The sequence below is a fragment of the Vicugna pacos genome, unplaced genomic scaffold (genome assembly GCF_048564905.1).
Source record: "Vicugna pacos unplaced genomic scaffold, VicPac4 scaffold_20, whole genome shotgun sequence".
NCBI lineage: Eukaryota > Metazoa > Chordata > Mammalia > Artiodactyla > Camelidae > Vicugna > Vicugna pacos.
Genome location: NW_027328741.1, coordinates 45975857 through 45981856, shown reverse-complemented (window position 1 = coordinate 45981856; position 6000 = coordinate 45975857).

Sequence of the window (6000 nt, the reverse complement as noted above, 5' to 3'; positions counted from 1 at the left end):
TGCTTGCAACAATGAGTCTTTCCAGAAATCTAAATAAAGGTATTAAGGCTGCTTTTAAAAAGTGCTATTCACCATTAAAGCAATTGTTAACTTCTTAAATTTGATCAGTATACTATTTAAATGTGTAGTTTCCAAATAAGGAACTTCAAAATGTCGTCAGCAATGTTCATATTTTGATGATATTATCTTTGCATAGTAAACTGGGAATCTGAGGTTTTATAGGTTAGGATTATTGTAGTCTTGTATTATGGTTTAAAATATTACTAAAATGTTTCTCATTTTGTTGTAGCTGCATTTCTATCATAATCCAAATTTTAAACGAGGCTTTCCCCAGCTTTTAGTGAGAATAAATAGAAGAGTTGGGATTAAAAATTCTTCTCTGGTGTCTTCATTTGCTGAAGATTTCAACAAGAAGCACTTTAATGCAGGGGGCAATATGGATAATCATAATTCTGTTTTTGTGGCTGACACTAATAGAGAAAGTGCATTTTTACCTTCTGCAATTTTAAACATGTCTCTAATAAGAAAGCCCTCTACTAGCCACATAATTGGTGGTACAACTACCCCGATCAGAAGTGATTTTTCTCCTCTGTCATCAATGTCAGTTAGACCATCAGAAAAAATTGCAGTGGATCAACGAGTTATTTTAAATCAGTTGACCACTGTCCACAGGCACTCTCAAAGCAGCTACATTGAAACAAATGGCCATGTGTTGAACTCCATTTCAACTACAACTTGTACTTCTCAGTACAGCATCTTCTGTCCCATACAGAGCAATTATTTTGGACTGATGTTGGAGCCTTCTACTTTTCCAAATAGATATCACAACATATCTGCCAATGAAATTCGTTTTCCTAAACTTCAACCAGGGATCAACCCACGCTTTCCAGTGCCAGTGATAGCTGGTACATCAGCTACATCTCTTTCAAAGCCAACTCATCAGACATCTTCAGTTTATGAATGTCATCCTAATTACAACTGATCTACCAGAGGACTACCAGATTATACAGGATAACAAAGATTGAAATTGATGTTGGCATATGTTGACAAATAACTGCAATTTTCTTATTTGAACAATAAACATAGATGTGTACCTGTATTTTCCTTATTTTTTTAAAATATAGTAAAGAGTTAAATGAGAGGCTAAGATACCATTAAAAGAGAAAAGTAGATATTTGATTGTTATGATCTTTTTATTGAACACTATGGGAGTAAATTTAAGTAATTTCTTGTAAGGAGGAAGAAAAAATGGAAAAATTTGGAAAAAGAATAAAACATGGAGAGAGGGAAAATTACTAATTGGTTTCTGGTTCAACCTGGAAAGTATGAAATGTGTTAAGTTTGGATAGGTTGGACAGTACATAAATGCTGGAACCGGCCCAGGGATCGTGGTCTATTATGTCATCCCAGGAATCAAAAAGGTCAAATTATGTAGTCTTAGATGGCACATACAGCATGTGGTAGAATTAAAGAAGTAATTTTATCTATGGTCTTCTTTGTGCTGTTCTCAAAGCATTCCAATTGGTGCTTTCATTTCCTGCACTCAAGAGTCTACACTACATTTTCTAGTCAATAATTTATGTTGCTTTTATATTCCAGCCAAAGACAAACTTGCATCCTCAGGGTGGCACTTAATGCCTTTCCAAATGTAAGCCCGCAAACTCAACATAGTTTAGTCATTTCTTTATAAATCTGGCAACTGACTACCTTAGCATATCTTTAAGTTTCACTGTATCTGGAGGTACATTAAAGGAAATGCTTGTCAACAGTGTTAGTTCCAACCTCAATACTTTTACTCCAGCTCATCCTTGGACTTTGGTTGTTCTCCTTTTACCTACTTAGACTATCCCGGTCTCAGCACAGATACCACCTCCTCCAGATGTTTTCTGTCTCTCAACCTCTCCTTGTCTAACTTGGATACCAGCACAGTAAGCACAGCACATGCCACAGGATGCATTTTAGTATTTAGTGAGTGAAAAATACCTGTTGACTTTAAGCAAAATTTACTTTCCTGAAACAACAGAACTCTCATGATTTTCAAACTATTTCGTTATGGTACATACTCTTCACCACAAACAAGCTCTTTTCATAGCCCAAGGATTAATCACTCAAGACAGTAATTGGAGGTAGGTACAGGAGACAAGTTATTATTTTCTTCTTAATTAATGCCTCCAGAGGCCTAAAATATTCCATTCTCATTTGCTGGATATTTTCCTGTCTCTTCATCACCCACCCATCCCAAAATAGCTGATACTCTTCCCCATACCAATAACTATACTGACTACCAATTAATTTGCTTCTTAGAATCAGAGATTTGTCCAGAAGAGAAAGTGCCATTGCAAGTATTTAATATAGGTTTATACACCCCACATATCCTGTGCCCCTTCTAACCTTCACACAGGATGTATATAAAATGTAATAGCCCCTTGGTTGGTGTGGTCGTATTCAGTAACCAAATTACAATCTACAATGTGTGGACTAGAAGGAGGTGAGGGTGGTAGAATTAAAAATTTGTCCAACTGCAAGAATACCAAATTTATACTGATATTAGGAAATATAAAATATTCATGGAAGTCTTTGACTATTTCCCATTAATTTAAAATAAAATGTGAAGCATTTTCAGAATTGGAAATGCCCTAAATTGCTGGAACAATTGTAGGCAATGTCAAGGAACCTACTGCTTCTGCTCACAATGATGCAGCCAGTGTCAGCTGATAAGACTGGAATGGCAGATTTGAGTTCTGAAAACATGTCACCTGTTGTAAAGAAAGCCTTTGATAACCTGGAGAAAGGGCAAATGGGCCTGGGTGAACTCTAGCAACATGCCACCAATATGACATTTACCAAGAGAAGACCACTTACAGCTGGAGAACTGTGTCTGCACAGCAGTGGTTCTTCCTATAACAGAAACATCAAGCTTTAAGATTGTCAGCAAAATTCTGATGGTGGCTATGTGGTTGCTTACATTAGCATTCTGGGGTTCAGATGGGCTGGTTCAGCTACTTTCCAGCTCTCTTATCAGACAGTGGTTCTTACCGTGATCATCTTAACAAGGTTCTATGCTGATAAGTCAAAAGTTACAGTTTACATTCAAAGTGAGAAATCCTAAAGAAGAATCTTGTTTGTCCATCTGTAGTTTTCTACCTGGGAAAATCTAGACTATTGGCAAAACTACAAAAGTAGGCTGGTGCTTTGAAAACTTTTCTCTGAGTTCTGCCCACTGAATTCTTCCCACTAAATACTACAGATCTCTGTACAACTGTGTGTGTGTGTGAAGATGGATTGTTAAGCAGTAACTAAGTTTGTCTTAGTTGAGTCATCAGTGAATTATTCCTCTGCATCTGGCAGAATCTCTGTGAATTAAGAGTTTCATTGAGCCACCAGATTTTCTTCCGATCAGGGAGGGGTAGATTATATTTCTCCCAGTATACTAATTGTTACATGTTCATTGAATCCCAAGCTGATGCTACGGCCAAGCCCCTGAACCCTTGAATGGGATTGAGGCATATACATTCTCCAGTCCCCAGAGCCCAGCACAGGACTGTATCACCTTTTTAATTTAAGCTTATGTCTGATTTATTTCTTTTAATTCTCATTGTTGACACAACTTATTTTGGCTTTGAACACACTTTGACTAATTTATATAGTCTGAACAACTGACTTATTCCCGTTCACCAAGCAATTGCAATAATCTTTCTTCCCTTGGTCTACCTGGAACAGAGTGAGCACACTCATCATTTTGAAAGTAGTCCTCTGTCCTAATATTGCAGAATCTTTACACTTGCTTGCCCAGCACTTGAGCAAGAATGTTTGTTGTGGATCTCAGGGATTATCCTCACATTCCCTTACGCAACCATGAGAAAACCCCAAATTGTTATCCAAAATCAAGTCTTGTCAGTATTGCATTCCCATTGCAAAACAGTTAAGAATTGTAAGAGTTCTGAGATTTTACCATACTGAGATTTTTAGCAACCTAGCATGTTCTTTTCTTACAGATGCTGTCGGGGAGTTGAGACCATCGGTCAGAGACAGTGAACTTTATCACTGACAGCAAGGGCAGCCAGTTTTAAATTTGTATCCATTCCCTAATCTCAGATGAATACACAGAGTGAAATTTTGATGCCTACAGAAGCACTGGTCTGTTAACATGAAGAAATTTTTAGGCATGGTAAAACAATAATTTTATTCATATCTTTATGCATAATTTATTATAATCACTTATTTATTAGTATCTTTAGCTTGGTTAAGTATATCATGTGTCAAGTTTACTTGCTGCAAAAACAATCATGAGAAATGACAAGGGAAAAAATGACCATTGACTTTCCATTTTCACTTTCGCTTTTATTGAGATATAACTGGCATAAAACATTGTGTAAGTTTAGGTGCACAGGATAGTGATTTGATTTATAACTATCATGAAATAAATATCATAGCAACTTTAGGGAGAATTCATTATCTCATTTTGCTAAAATTTTAAAGAAATACAATTTGTCTTTTGGTTGTGCTGAGAAACCTTATGGTCTACTCTCTTAACAACATTGATATAGAACATAATGCATTATTAATTCTAATTTTCATGTTATTACTTGGCATCCCTAGAACACGTTTATTTTATGGCTGGAAATTTGTAGCTTTTCAGTGCAAAATCAAATTCTCCTTTTCCAACCCCTGCCTCTGTTAATTACAAATATAATTTCTTTTTCTATAAGTATCTTTGTTTGTTTTTGAAGTGTACTTTAATCTATAACACTGTGTAAGTTTCTCCTACACAACATACTGTTCGCTATTTTTAATAAATTTCAAACTGTTCACCAGGATATATCTAGTTACGATATGTTGCTATGTAAGTATATTTCATAGTTTTTGACTATTCCCCATACAGTATATTTCTTGTCCCTGATTCATTTAATTTGCAACTGGAAAATTTTCTCTCTTAATTTTCCTCAACTTTTTCTTTTCCTTACCCCATTTCCCTCCTTCTTGTGAACAACCTATTGCTTTCTATGTGTATAACTCCTTTTCTGTGTTCTTATTTTCATTTATTTAAAATTCAAAATGTGATTAAAATCATTCAGCATTTGTCATTCTCTTTCTGACTTATTTCACTTAGCATATTACACTCTTGGTCTACCTATTTGTTGCAAATGACAAAATCTTATTCTATTTGGTGCTGAATAATAACCCATTGTATTTTTATGTGTGTGTGTGCATATATATATATATATATATATAAATATAGATAAATCTGTAGTTAAGATGGGTAAATATATTATAAACACTCATCTTTTTATCCATCATCTTTGATGAACAATTAATTTGCTTCTATATCCTATCTATTGTGAATAATGCTACAGTGAATATAGGGTTGAATTTATCTTTACTAATTAGTGTTTTTATTTTCTTGGAATTAGTATCCAGATATGGAATGTAGAATTATATTTCATTTTTTGTTTTTAGATAAATCTCCATGTTGCTTTCCTCAGTGGCAGCACATATTTCCATTCACTCCAGCAGTTCATCAGGGTTGTTTTTCTTACATCCACACCAACACTTATATTTGTTGTCTTTTTGATAATAGTCATTCTGACGGGAGTGACATAAAATCTCATTATGTTTTGGACTTGCATTTTTCTGATGGTTAGTAATGTTGATTGGTTTCATGTGCTGTTGGTAACATTTCCCCCACTGTATATTCATTTTTTCTAATGGGCTAAATGATCATAACTGTCTGATTTCATTTTCAGGCATTATTTGTGTTCCATTATTCTGTTTGTTCTGTGCCACTAGCATAATATTTTTATTACTGTAGCTTTGTATTATAGTTTTAAATTAGGGAAAGTGATACATCTTCTCTGTTCTTTGTCAAATATTTTGTGTTTATTGTTTGTTTTCTTTCTTTTCTTTTTTTTTAGTGACTTCAACTCTTTTGTGTTTAAATGTAAATTTTAGAATTATTTCTTGTAAGTGTCTGAAAATGCCTGTGGTATTTTGTTAGGCACT